Source organism: Diabrotica virgifera, chromosome 9 (genome assembly GCF_917563875.1).
Source record: "Diabrotica virgifera virgifera chromosome 9, PGI_DIABVI_V3a".
Classification (NCBI taxonomy): domain Eukaryota; kingdom Metazoa; phylum Arthropoda; class Insecta; order Coleoptera; family Chrysomelidae; genus Diabrotica; species Diabrotica virgifera.
In genome coordinates this window covers 185,287,002-185,301,791 of record NC_065451.1, presented here as the reverse complement: position 1 = coordinate 185,301,791, position 14,790 = coordinate 185,287,002, and the positions used below count along the sequence as shown (strand labels likewise).

At 32.2% G+C, this 14,790-nt stretch overlaps 1 protein-coding gene across 1 annotated transcript in view; it reads left to right on the top strand.

Annotated features, from left to right (window-relative positions):
* LOC126891812 (uncharacterized) overlaps positions 1-14,790 on the top strand; it is a 999,773-nt gene that overhangs the window by 721,669 nt on the left and 263,314 nt on the right. The gene's annotated exons all lie outside the window — the stretch shown is intronic.

The following is a 14,790-nucleotide window of genomic DNA, read 5'->3' as shown; positions in this document are numbered from 1 at the left end:
ACAGGGTGTTTGGTAAAGAATGGGCCAAAGCTTAACCTTAGATTCCTAACTTTAGAGGTCAAAATAGGTCGATCTACGCTAACTTACCTTAGTACAAAAGTTGATAATAACCGAAATACAGGGTGTTAAAGTTAAACTTGTATTTTATTTATTTTTGAATATTTCCTGACAGGCATGGGACAACAACACGAAATTTGGTAAGTGGTGCTGGTATTGTACAATCTACTAAATTATGTTAAACAAACGTTTTTGGCTACTACCTGAGGCGTACGACGGGGAAACGTAAATGGTTAACCCTTCCTAAATTCTACGCCACTGGTGGAATTGCTATTTTAGTGCAATTTTTTGATTCTCCAATACTTTCTATGTAAAAAACTTACCCTTCATTCGTAACGATAAGCCATTAGTTTTCGAGATATTTGAAGCTAAAAACGAAGAAGCATGATACATTAATCAAAATAAGTGTGCCTTTTCATTTTTAACTTCAAATATCTCGAAAAATAATGACTTTATCTTTACTAATGAAAAGTATATTATTTGCATAGAAAGTATTGGATAATCTAAAACTTACGCTAAAATAGTAGTTTCATCAGTGGTGTAGAATTTGGGACGGGTCAACCATCCACTTTCCCCTTTCGTACGCCTCTGGTAGTAGCCAGAAACGATTATTTCACATAATTTAGTAGGGTGTACAATGCCTACATTTTCGGCCAAATATCACAGGGATATGTCAAATTATTGTAAGGTATTCTTTTTTTTTAAATAATTTATTCTTTATTTAAAACTTTAAAAATTATGTGTACCCGGTACTATAAATCTATTTTCAAGTGAATGGTTGACCCTTCTAAAATTCTACGCCACTGATGAAATTGCTAATTTAGCATAATTTTTAGATTCTCCAATACTTTCTATGCAAATAATATACTCGTTATTTGTAATGATAAAGTCATTAGTTTTCGAGATATTTGAAATTCAAAATGAAAAGGCACACTTATTTTGATTAATGTATTATGCTCCTTCGTTTTTGCTTCAAATGTCTCGAAAACTGATGGCTTTATCGTTACGAATGAAGAGTATATTTTTTAAACAGAAAGTATTGGAGAATCAAAAATTGCACTAAAATAGCAATTCCGCCAGTGGCGTAGAATTTGGAAAGGGTCAATCATTCACGTTCCCCGTCGTACGCCTCTGGTAGTAGCCAGAAACGTTTGCTTAACATAATTTACTAGATTATACAATACCAGCACTATTTACCAAATTTCGTGTTGTCCCATGCTTGTCAGGAAATATTCAAAAATAAATAAAATAAAAGTTTAACTTTGACACCCTGTATTTCGGTTATTATCAATTTTGGTACTTTACAAGGTAAGTTAGCTTAAATCGACCTATTTTAACCTTAGGAATCTATGGTTAATCTATGGCCCATTCTTTACCAGACACCCTGTATATTCTTTTAATTAAATTAATTAAATTTTAAATTAAAAACTGAAACTTCATTGAGAAGCTGTTCTTAATATTTATAAAAATTGCGCTCTGAATTTAGAAAAATATCTCGGTTCTGTGGTTCGTAGAAACTTTTTTTTGCGATCTTTAACTGTTTCGTTTCCTGTGGTATGAGAAGGTTTTTGGGAATGTTCTTTAGTTTTTGTTATATTACTTAAAGTATTGTATATTTCGTTAGTTATTAACTATTATTCGGTTTTCTAAATTCATTAAAATGCAAACATTTTACTTGATAATAGCTGCAGTATCGCTCTTATTGTTTTTAAGATGATATTAAAGGAGCGAAAAAGTGCACGATTAACTATTAGAGAGTGAAAAATTCCAATTAGTATTCATTCTTCGTAAAAATTCCGAGACTCCCGACCTTATATCAAACAAAATTAGCTAATTAGTCCGTTGTTTAACAACACTTTGTATTCTGCGCCATTCTATAAAGCCCTCTTTTGTTTTCTTTTATTAAAAAAACTTCAAAAAGATTTTATGTACACGAAAATGAATTCAAATTACCAAAACAATCAAAAGAAAAGTCCCTTTTTTTTTGTTTATATTGGCATGGACTTTATTTCATTCGGCCAGTCATAACATGAGTATTAGTTTTATGTGTAGTGTGTATGTTGAGTAAGTGTCTTGTCACTTTGCAAAGTCGACGTCATTGTCTTTGCAAAGAGACGCTTATTGTATCCGAACGTCTGCGGTCCCTCCGGTGAGAACCGATCCCACAAGGACAGAAACTATATTCATTCATTAATTTATAATAAATGAAAAATCTCTGACCCTTGTGAGATTCGAACCCACAACCTTTCGGATTTTTTCGATCCAAAGGCAGGCGCTCTTACCACTGAGCCACGGAGGGGTCAAAAAAGTCCCTTAATTGATATACTATTGATTACAGTTAAAAAATAAACATAATACATGGTTTTGTAACACATACAGGGTACGCCAAACCTCTGGTTTTTTTATTACAGCTAAACTAGCAGGTGGGACTTTTACTGTAGTAGTGGTAATAAATCCATATTATTTTTAGTCAGCCCTAGCCTTCAAAAGGTGTGTGTATAAATTTGACAGCTGTCGAACTATTAGTTTATGAGATATATAGAATTTTGAGTGGAGCAACTTCTACTAGTTAAAAAAAGGATAAAAAATAATTACGTGTCGTAATTTTTTTTTATTAACCCTCAGTATATTTACAGTCTGTCACATATCATATATAATATTAAAGGACAATAACTACATGATCGGATATTTACATTGAACATGTAGGAAATATTTCCAGTGAATTATGTCCTTTACATAATTAACCTATCGATTTAAAACCGTTATTTGTTTGTTATTCCGACTACACTTATACTCCAGGCTGTGGGTGAAAAAACGTGATATAATTCAGGAATTTTTGAAACCTATCAGGTGTCGTAAAGGACGATGCCAGGAATAACTTCTACTAAAATGTAACCAAAAATATTGTGCGCTTTTTTTTTAATTGCGATTTTCATTTGTTAAATTTGCAATTTTTAAAGATTTTTAATTTTGTAGATTTTAGAGAAAAACTTAAATAGAAAGTTGTAGTAAATTAAAAAACCTACAATTTGAGCTATGGTAAGTTTAATTTCGTTAATTGGTTATTGCAAAACAGCCTGCGAAAAGTCCAAAATGGCCGTTTTTTACAATTGCATTATTTATTGTACAAATAATTTTTTTTTTATTTTTCAAAGCTTTAAAATGAAGATCTTTCAGTTACAAACATAAAAAAAAATTGTAAAGCCAGATTAACGAATTTGTTGCTTAGATATTATAAATTGTTTATCCCAAGAGGTAAAATGTCGAAGGCTATAACTTCTTGAAAAAAAAATCGTAGAAAGTTGGTGAAACATCCAATCTCCTTCTAAAGAGTTATGTTTTCACATTCTGATGTAAATTAATGCGTAAAACATTTTTAAACCTCTAATTTTTGGATTTGAAAATAAGGGGGCAAATTTCGTTAAAAACATTTAGAGCTGAAGCGGCCCTGTACATCCTATGAGTTTTTAACTTACATATTATTGTTGCTGAAGATGAAGCGAAGGTTAATAAAAAAATAAAAAATTTCTACGACCAACTGAAGCCGAGATAATTTTTGGGTTTGCAAATAAGGGGGCATATTTCGTTATAAACATTTAGAGCTGAAGCGGCCCTGTATATCCTATGAATTTCTAACTTACAGATTATTGTTGCTAAAGACGAAACGAAGATTTATAAAAAAATTAAAATTTTCTACAACCAACTGAAGCCGAGATAATTGTTTTTTTTTTTTCTTAAATCATAGTGCCTTTATTTATAACAATTAAGAAATTATTTTACAGTCATTGACTAAAGAAAGACTTGTGTTATCTTAAAATAAAAATTATTATAAAATATAATTATATTTAACTCTAAAGCTAGCAAAGGAACGTGTTGTATATATTGTGTATGAATATTTGGATATGCGAAAGCTCTGTGCGAAGTGGGTGCTGCGGGAGCTCACAATCGATCAGAAATAACAACGAATTCTGAAAATTGAATTCGATTCTGAAAAGTGTTTGAAGCTGTTCAATAATTGTAATAAAACCGAATTTTTGCGTAGATTTGTTACAATGGATGAAACATGGTTCCATCATTTCACACCGGAGTCCAATCTTCAGTCACCCAATTGGACTGCACGCTATGAACCGACTCCAAAGCGTGAAAAGACGCAACGATCGGCTGGAAAGGTTATGGCATCAATATTTTGGGATGCTAGTCCAGGAACCAAAGCTTTTCACCTCGCAATTTTTACAGAATGGATCAATTTGCTTGAAAATTTGAGAATAAGTAGTGAATAGTCCATGGATCAAAATCTATATGATGCCGACAGGCGCTTTTACTTTGGGGGTGGTTGCCACCCCATCTCGAGGGTGGAAATTTTTATTATATTTTGACCGCAAAAGTTAATAAAAACATTCATTCTAAGCAAAAATGTTCTACATTTTTTTGATAAAATTAATAGTTTTTGATTTGTTCGCTACCGAATGTGTTAGATTTATATCTAAAAATCAATGTTTTTCGATGGTATACTCATTTACGATTCACTCGATTTTTGCTGTAGAAAAAATTTTATCAAGCCAAGTTCTTGGGAATTAAATTACCTACAATTTCATATTTAAACATTTTTTCGTATCTCTTATGCTAATCTTTCTATTCTGAAGAAAATGGCATTTTTTACCAAATTGCAAACATTCGTTATTCGTTTAAAGTTCAGTTTTTTAAAAACTAATTATTCTAAGCCAGTCAAACTTCTAGAATCTATTAATAATACATAAATTAAAAAGAATAAATACGTTCAATGAATAAAAACACCGATAACTTACATTATTGTGCTTCCAATTGGATTTCTCTTTTTTTTTTAACTATATAGATTTTTTAACCGTAACTTTTTATTTTTTATCTTAGAAAGTTCGTTAAAATAGAATTTTTTAGGTTTTTACAAGATCTATAAGGCTATTAATATTAAATCCTTTTAAAATTCTCAGTCACAAAAAGAGGATGCATTGAAAAGGTTGGTAAAGTGGTTTTTGCATGATATTACGAGTTTTAATTGTCAACAGCTCATTCAATTTTTGCCTTAAAAAAAAAAGTTGCAAACCAATTTCTTGGGAATTAAGTAAGCTACAATTTCATTTTAAAATATTTTTTCGTATCTCCGATGCTAATCTTTCAATTCTGAAGAAAAGGGCATCTTTTTTACCAAACTACAAAATCTCGTTATTCGCTTTTAACTCCATTTTTTTAAACCAATCATTCTAAGCCGATCAAACCTCTAGCATCTATTAAAAATACATAAATTAAAAAACCAAATCAGGTCAATGACAAATTTTAATTAGGGTGGTGATTAGGGAGTTGTATACGATCACTTTTTTGCTGAAAAAAAAAATAGGGACTGACACTTAATTTTTTTAGCTAGAGATTTTTTTTTATTTCTATAGATACATATTTTTAAATACTTTAAATTAATTTCAACAAGTTATCCTCGAAAAATGCATAGTTTTCCCGTCCTTTGACTTTGAAACTACAATATTAATTTAGCATTTGACGAAGAAGAGCCAACATATAATGAAATACATAATATAGCTCGATTATTATTGGTCTTAAAGAAAACAAAAAAAACGGTTGTGTTTATTTTTCAAAATGTACATTTTTGTTAAGTAAAGTTGTTTTGATAAAACGAAAACTTTTTGAGTTATTAGCAGAAAATTGATTAAAAACACTGATTTTTTCGATATAAGATTAACAATTTAGATAGCGAATAAATCGAAAACTGTTAATTTTATCAAAAAAATGTATAGGACGTTTTTTGCTTGTAATGAATGTTTTTACAAACACTTGCGGTCAAAATATAAAAAAAATTCCACCCACGAGATGGGGTGGCAACCACCCCCATGGCAAAAGCGCCTTTTGGCATGATATACACTCTACCGACAAACGAAGACAGGAGATTCCTCAGATAATTTTAAGATAATTTAACCCAATTCACCTAGTCCGAAAATGCTTCCTAAGGGAGCTAGAGCTCTTTGAAGATGGCGTCATGTAATTAGTTTTTCTTAAATATCTCCAGAAGGCTTCTATTTAGAAAAACGAAAATTGGTATACACATTTACTTTCCAGAAATGAATCGATTCCATCCATTGCTAATTTCTAGTACAGGTCATAGGCGTCCGTTTTGGGTAGGGCAACGGTTATTTTATCGCCTAACTTTTTTGTCTTTAATTTTTAAGCATTTTTGACTCTGAATTATTTAATTGTGAGTTATTCTAGTACTAAAAGGTACTCTTAGTTTAAGTCGATAGGACACACCGTTTTCTAGAAAAATCGATTTGAAAATTTTTCGTTCCTTGAATTTAAAAAAAAAAGATTAAAAAAAAACTATTTAGAAAGATGAAAACTGGTACATTTATTTATATTCCAGAGATTAATCGATTTCATTAATGGCGAATTTCTAGTACCGGTCATAGGCGTCCGTTTTGGGTAGGTCAACAGTTATTTTATAGCATACCTTTATTGTCTTTAATTTTTAAGTATTTTTGACACGAAATTATTCAATTATGAGATATTCGGGTACTAAAAGTTACTCTTGCTTTAAGTTGGTAAAATACATCGTTTTTTTTTTTTAATTTTTTTAAACTTTTTTTTTCAAATTCCCAAAACTAAAAATTTTCAAATAGATTTTTCTAGAAAACGGTGTATCCTATCGACTTAAAGTAAGAGTACCTTTTAGTACTAGAATACCTCACAATTTAATAATTCAGTATCAAAAATGCTTAAAAGTTGAAGACAAAAAAGTTATGCAATAAAATAACCGTTGCCCTACCCAAAACGTACGCCTATGACCGGTACTAGAAATTCGCAATGGATGGAATCGATTCATTTCAGGAAAGTAAATAAATATACCAATTTTCGTTTTTCTAAATAGAAGCGTTCTGGAGGTATTTAAGAAAAACTAATTACATGGCGCCATCTTCAAAGAGCTCTAGCTCCCTTAGGAAGCATTTTCGGACTAGGTGAATTGGGTTAAATTGTCATAAAATTATTTAAGGAATCTCCTGTCTTCGTTTGTCGGTAGAGTTTCTGGACACCCTCTATATTTTGATCCTTAGACTATCCACTACTTATTCTTAAATTTTCAAGCAAATCGATGTAAAAATTACGAGGTCTTGTCCTATTTTAAGCTTCTTACTTTGGACTATGCGCGTGGTATAATATTCGTCGACTATCTTGAAAAGGGGAAAACTAATCAATGAATAAGAGGAAAAAATTTCATGAATTCTGCTTCGAATTTCTTCCGCAGTCACCGTATTCACCAGATATGGCTCCCAGCGACTACAACCTATTCGCTGACCTCAAGAGAATGCTCGCTGGAAAGAAACTTAGCACCAATGAAGTGGTAATCGCCGAGGCTTATTTTAATGCTAAAGACAAATTGTGTTATAAAAATCGTATTGAAAAGTTTTATAATCGTTGTATCGCCCTCGAAGTTATCTATATTGAAACATAAAATCAAATTGTATCAAACATTTTTGAAGATATTCTTCTTTAGCGGCGAATAGATCTAGGGTAAAATTGTACATGATCCGCGCGCCTGCGCACACTGACAGTATGTAGTTCTGACAGTATGTAGTTCATTGCTAATCTTTCAAGATAGGTATGTATGTATTGTTGTGATCTTGATCATTGATATGAGATGATAATTTTATATGTCATTTAATTTAATCAATGCATTACTAATAATCTAATTAATTTACCAGATCACATATCAATATGTTTTCAATCTCAGGGCTTTTTATAAAATTAATTACTTACATACGTGGCTTCTAAGTATTTCTTAATGGTTCCTAATCGGGATAGGAAAGAAAAAAGTAAAATAATAACACATATGGGTTACAATTGTAATCAAAATATTGTTTATTTTATTCAAATGGCAATCACTGCTTAATATTTGCTATATCTTATTATTCTTAAACATAACATTTACACATGGGAATCTTATTTTCTTTTGATTTCCAATTGAAAGTTTTTATTAACATTTAACTATTATGATTTATTAGCAACAATTCTATTTAAGTTTGATGAAGCTTTTCTGATATTATTGATTATGTTTCTTCAATTTTAAATGTGGTATTTACTACGAAAAACCCATACATTCATGTCCAAAAAAATGAGACTGACCTTTTTCTGGTGCACTGAGAATGTCTTCACACAAGACCCGTTTCCTGCTATCCTTGGCTGCAATCAAAACCTCGTCCTGGCTTCCAGTAATGTTCTCCTCTGAAACTAGCTCGTATAGCTCTCGTTTCCTGCTTCTGTCGTGATGCTGTCTTCTACCTTTTTCGAAACTGCAATCAGCTACCGGGAACTCTTGGCTCAAGGAGGTTCTTTTACTCTCAACCTGGCCTACCTCTCGTTCTACGATAGATACTCCACACTCACGGAACTACACAGGCTTTCTCACTCTCCGTACACTACCGTCTACTACTCGACTTCACTTCTCGACAGCTCAAAACATTCTGATCCCTATTTGTCATTAATTCCCCTACTTTCTAAATATCCCTTCCAGATTCACAAATCAAACTTCCACCACCAACTCTCATTCGCAGTGTTCCTCAAAACCAATTTTTAAACTTTCTAAATATGCTTAATGGATTTCAAAGAAAATAGTTAATTCCCATTCTAAAATTACTTTCTACTATATACAAATTTTAATGACCTATTCTCTATTTCCACTTAGTCTTATTTAGCATCGGCTAATGATCGATCCTTCCGCGAACAACGATAATGACCTATTAACGATTTCACTTGAGTCTTATTTAATCACTTCTTAAAATTAAATATAACAATTTGTTGTATACAGGTTGTTCTAAATTTATATGCCCGTGGTTGAGAAAATTGAAAATATTTTATATTAAATTGAATTTTGTCTATAATTATCAAATTTTAATTTTCATATCAAATAGAAATATAACAAATCCCCGCCTTGTATTCGATAAAATTTATCTGCATTTTTAAATAAATTTTCTCGAGGCAAAACCAACTCCCTGTATATTTCCTTACTTTAATCTACGTCTTATATCCTAACTTACTATCTACTTCATGTAATTCTGTCTTTTATTCGTGATATTTGTATACATCGTGAATATTATAAATTCCTCGGATCTTTTCCGAGTTCCTGTGCCTCAACTCATAACTATTTATCCCATTTTCATTATTCACGATATACGGGCCTTCGAAAACAGGCATCAACTTTGCGCAAATGCCCCCAGGAAGATTTGATACTCGTAATGCCCTCACGAGTACTTTTTCACCCTTTTGGAAAGTCACTGGTCTTCTTTTTCTATTTTGTTCCTGTCTTTGGATATATTTTTCGTTGCTTCGCCGTAATCTTCTCTGTACGGTTTCAATCACCTGGTGATATTCTTTTGGCTCTTGGTCTTCCCATGGCCTTATCGGCAGTACACCCTTCATGATGTATTCTGGGGTCTCTTTTGTTACTGTGCTCGGAATTGTATTTAGATACCTTTCTATTTCCGCCATTTTCCTGTCCCAGTGGCGATGTTGACCATCTGTTGCAATGCGGAGAAATTTCGTCACTTCCTGTATGAATCGTTCCGAAGGTTTACTCTGTGGATGCCTGATGCTGACAAAATTTGTCTCTATTCCTCGTTCTCGAAGTTGTCCCTTGAAACGATCATTTCGGAAATACGTTGCATTGTCCAGTAGAATCTTTTTTGGTGTTCCTACTATAGCTATAAAATTGTCGATTTTTCTTAATATTTCTTCCCCCTTTGTGGTGCGGCAACTATATAATTTTACGTATTTTGAAAATGATGAATGTTTATGTGGAGAGCTAGCTGATCTACAACATATGCTGTTAGAATGTCCTTTACATTTTATTGAAATATCAAACTTTTTTGCCAATCTAGTTCAAGTTAATGTACAATTTCCTTTTAATCTTATATACCTTTTACAATCAAACAATCTAGATGTTTATAAAATTTTGTACAACCATGTTAATTGTTTAAAATTAAAGCTCTGAGAAAAAAAGAAAAAAAAATAATAAAAAAAAAAAAATAATTAAATAAAATAAAAAGTTACTAAGATCTAAACCTCCGCGAGGTTGAATCGGGTTTAGGTCTTAGCGCGATAAAAAAATATACAAAAAAAAAAAAAAAAAAAAAAAAAAAAAAAAAAAAAACTAAAAAAAAATAAAAAAAAAATAAAAAAAAAATAAAAATAAAAAAAAAATAAAAAATAATAAAAAATGTAATAAAAAAAATGTTAAAAAATATAATAACAAAAATAATAAAAAAAACAGAGTAAAAAAAAACAGTAGTACTAATAGTTTTAAATTTAGATACTAAGCATATATTTTGTAAAAGAGAGAATTCAAAACACATTGACTGGCCAGTTGGTTGCTTAAACCAGTGCCAATAAAACATAAACACACACACACACGTATTTTGAAAACACATCCACCATTACCAGAATATGTTTGTTCCTTTTAGTGGTCATAATTAGATCGCTTAACATATCTATTGCTACAATGTCTAGTTTGTTTCGGGCTTCAATATTTTTGGCAACATTTTCGTTTTTGAAATTCCGACTCTTATATTTTTGACATACATCGCACTTCTGGGTAATTTCCTTTGCAATGCGGTAATCCTGTCGGCTTATGTAATTTTCCCTAAAAACGAGCCAAACTTTTCTGCTACCGATATGCCCACTGTCCTCATGTAATTTCTTTATTATCTTTTCGGCCAATGTCTGTGTCACTAAATATAGTTCCTTTCCGTCTATTCTCTTAAAATATATGTTATTTTCTGCTTCCGCTCTTCTTTTCTCTCTTTCCTCTAGGTCTTCCTGGTTTGTCCTTATCTCATTTAACGAATATATCCCTTCTTCTTGTATTAATCTATTTAGTCCCACCTGTAGAGTAATTGTTTCCTTTTTTCCGGTGTCCTCATCCCGTGTTAGAGCGTCGGCTATTATGTTGTCTTTTCCTTTTATATATCGGAACTCAAAATCATACTCCTGTAATAATAGAATGCCTCTATGTATTCTATTATTTACTAATCTATTCTTCATGATATGTACTAAAGCTGCATGGTCTGTTTCGATTATGAATTTTGCTCCCAATAAGTAAAACCTCAATTTGTTTACGCAATATAGTACACTGGCAAACTCCAATTCTGTAACACTATATTTTCTCTCATGTGTTTTAGTCACTCGAGATATAAAACATATCGGTACTTCTTGGTCGTTTTGTATTTGAGACAGAACTCCTGCAAATTTTTGTATGGACGCATCAGTTCGGAGTATAAAAGGTAAATTGTAAATGGGGTGGTATATTTTCGTTCCTTTTGAGAATTCTCGTTTTAATGTTTCGAAAGCTTCCTCCTGTTCTTCTTTCCAATTCCATTTTATTCCTTTTTTAAGCAATTTTATCAGAGGGATTTCCTTTTGGCTCAAATCGGGAATCAGCTTTTTAAAATAATTTATCGTGCCAAGAAAACCTCTCAATGTTTTCAAATTCGTTGGTCTTGGGTATTCATCTATGAGCTTGACTCTGTCTTCGGCTAATCTTACTGTTTTGGTGTCCAATTGAAAACCCAAATAAATGACTTCTTTTTGAAAAAATTGACATTTTTCAATGTTTAATTTCAATCCCGCTGTGTCCAATTCTTTCAGAATTATTTCTATGTGTTCCAGATGACTCTGAGTATCTTGTGAAAAAATTAATAAATCATCGATATAATGAACTATGAAATCTTCATGGCGATTCAAAATGGTATGTAGAGCTCGGACGAGTGCAGCACAAGCACTCTGCAATCCAAATGGCACTACCTTAAACCGGTAGACAATACCATCAATAGAAAAAGCGGTGTAGTTTCTACACTTTTCAGCTAACGGTATCAACCAAAAACTGTGTTTTAAGTCAATTTTCGAAAATATGTGTGACCCGGTGATTCTTCCAAAAATGGCCTCGATGTTTAGAGGTGATTCATATTGTGATACAGTGTGCTGGTTGATATTCCTGGCATCTAAACATAATCTCAATTCTCCATTGCTTTTCTTTACTAACACAATCGGGTTAACATACGGTGAATCACATCTTTCGATGATTTGATCTTCCAAAATTTTATTTATTTCTTCTTTCACCTCTTGTCGATACTTGTATGAAATCGGGTAAGTCTTTGATCGAAAATTTCCCAAGTTTTTCGCCTCAAATGAATGTTCGTACTTTTTCGCCACTCTGTTTTCCTCATTGATCAAATTTTCGTAGTTTCTTAACATCAACCGCAATTCTTTTTCTTTCCCTTCTCCACATATCAATTTTCTGTCTTTTTTTTCAGATTCTTCACACATGTTTACCGTGCATTCTGCATCCTCGTTTGCATATACCTCCTCTTCAAATACTACTGTTTCAATCATATTCTTTTCACTTTCATTTTTTAGCTTTATTTCTTCTTCTCCTGAGCTCGTCTCTTCTTTTGAGGAATCCCAGGTTTCCTTTTTTTCTGATACTCTCAAACTTTCTTCTTCTGGGCTCAACTTTTCTTTTGAGGAGCCACAGTTTTCATTTTCTTTTATCCTTTTCCGACCTTTTCTCCTTTTTTTTCTTTGTCCTTGCTTCGCTGCCAAATTCATTTCCACTGTTTGTTCTTTACCTGATTCGTCCGTATTTTGTTTCTCATGTTCCTTGTCCTGTTCTTTTTCTTTTTCTTCTGTTAGCTTCATCGTATTATTTTTAAAATCTATCACTACATGTTTTTCTGCCAATTCGTCAACTCCTACTATCATGTCATGTGACATATTTGGCATTATTACACATTGTAGTGCATACATATTCTTACCCAGTCGTACCATTACTCGTATGCCTTCATTTATAGTTGCCAATGTCCGTTTGTTTGCGCCCACTAAATTTACCCTAGGTATTTTGTAAATTAAATTTGTTAAGTTAACTTCTTCTATTAGTTTTCTGTTGACCAATGTTATTTCAGATCCAGTGTCTATCATCATTTTAATTGGTTTCTCGTTGATAAATCCATCCACAAATTTTAAATTAACTCCATTTTTCTTTTCGTTGTTTCCTGCCAATTTAATAAACTCCTTGGGGTGACAAAAGATTCCTGTTTGATTTTTGGTTTTTAGTGAGCGCCGTCGTGAAAAGACGCCGGTTGCTCATCGTTGTTTATATTTTCGTCATACTGTCTCTCTCCGTCATATTCATCTATCTGGGTATTATTTACTTCTCTTCTATTTTCTCTTGGTCTGTCGGATCTGTTTCGGTTTTCTCGATATCCCTGTTCATTTTGTCTACCATTATTTCTGTTTTCTTGATTTGAGCGTGTGGTGTTTCTATTCTGGTATTCTCGATTTCTATCCTCATTCCATTGCCTATTTCTTTGTTCATAATTTCCTCTTCCGTTGTCTCTATTTTCGTTTTCCCTTCTGGGATTAAAATCTCGTCTTGTATAGTCCCTCCTATTTTGATTTCTATCTCTGTAATCTTGTGTTTCTCGGGGCCTGTAATCTTCTCGCGACCTTCTTGATTTTCTTTCTCTTAGACGTGATTCTCTTATTTGTAGGAATTGGCATAAACTATCTATGTCTTTGTAATTTTGCAATGTGATATGGTCTTCCAGCGTTTCCTCGAAATGTCTTGCAATCAGTTCGACTAATTGTTCCGATGAGTAATTATATTGTAAATGTTTTGCATTATTGTAAATTTGCAAAGCATATGTCCTTTCTGATACACCCATCCTATCATTGTATTTCCCATTTTGCAATTCCTTGTTAATTTCCAATTGTTGGACCTTTCCCCAGAAATAATTCAAAATTTTTTGTTCAAATTGTTGCCAATTGCCGAATTCTTCTTCTTTGCTATCGAACCATAGGCTTGCTTCATATTTGAGATGGTTTCTGATCGTTTCTTTTGCTGTTTCGAAATTTCCGATGTGCTGTATTTTCTTTTTCAGGCTATTTATGAACGGCACTGGGTGTAATCTTCTTACATCCCCGCCAAACCTTATCTTCACGTCATCTGTGCTATGTATAACCATTTCTCTTCTTTCTCCGACATTCTGTTGCGTCCTGTTTTCGGTGACTTGTTTTTCTATTTCTGTGATTCTTTTTTCCACTTCTTCTCTGTCTACTTGAATAGCATTTTCCAACTTATTTTCCAAATTTTCTATTTCCTTTTTCTGGCAGTTCGTTATTTCCTTTATTTTGCTTTTGATTTCTTTAATCTCTGTCTCTTGTTGTCCCATATCGTTCTTTATCATTGTCAAACATCCTTTTACTTCCTTTTCATACTTTCCTATGCGTTCCTCCATTTTCTTGTTGTCCTCTTCTATTGCTTGTTTCATTTTTTGTTGTGTTTCATCCATTTTTTGATCCAATTTTTGTTGTGTTTCATCCATTTTTTGATCCACTTTTTGTTGTGTTTCATCCATTTTTTGTTGTGTTTCATCCATTTTTTGATCCAATTTTTGTTGTGTTTCATCCATTTTTCGATCCACTTTTCGTTGATTGTCATCCAGTTTTTGTGACTGGAGTTGCATCAGTTGTAATAGTTTATCTATTCCTGATAATTCTTGCTGTTCTGATGCCATGATTGTCGTGTCTAAAATCTCTTCTTGGTCTGAATGTTCTTTTTGTTTTTTGTTGTCTTTGCTTTGGCTTCTTGTCACAGACATTTGTTTTCAAAAAGTACTATCCCCGCCAAATATGAAATTTTACTAGTAT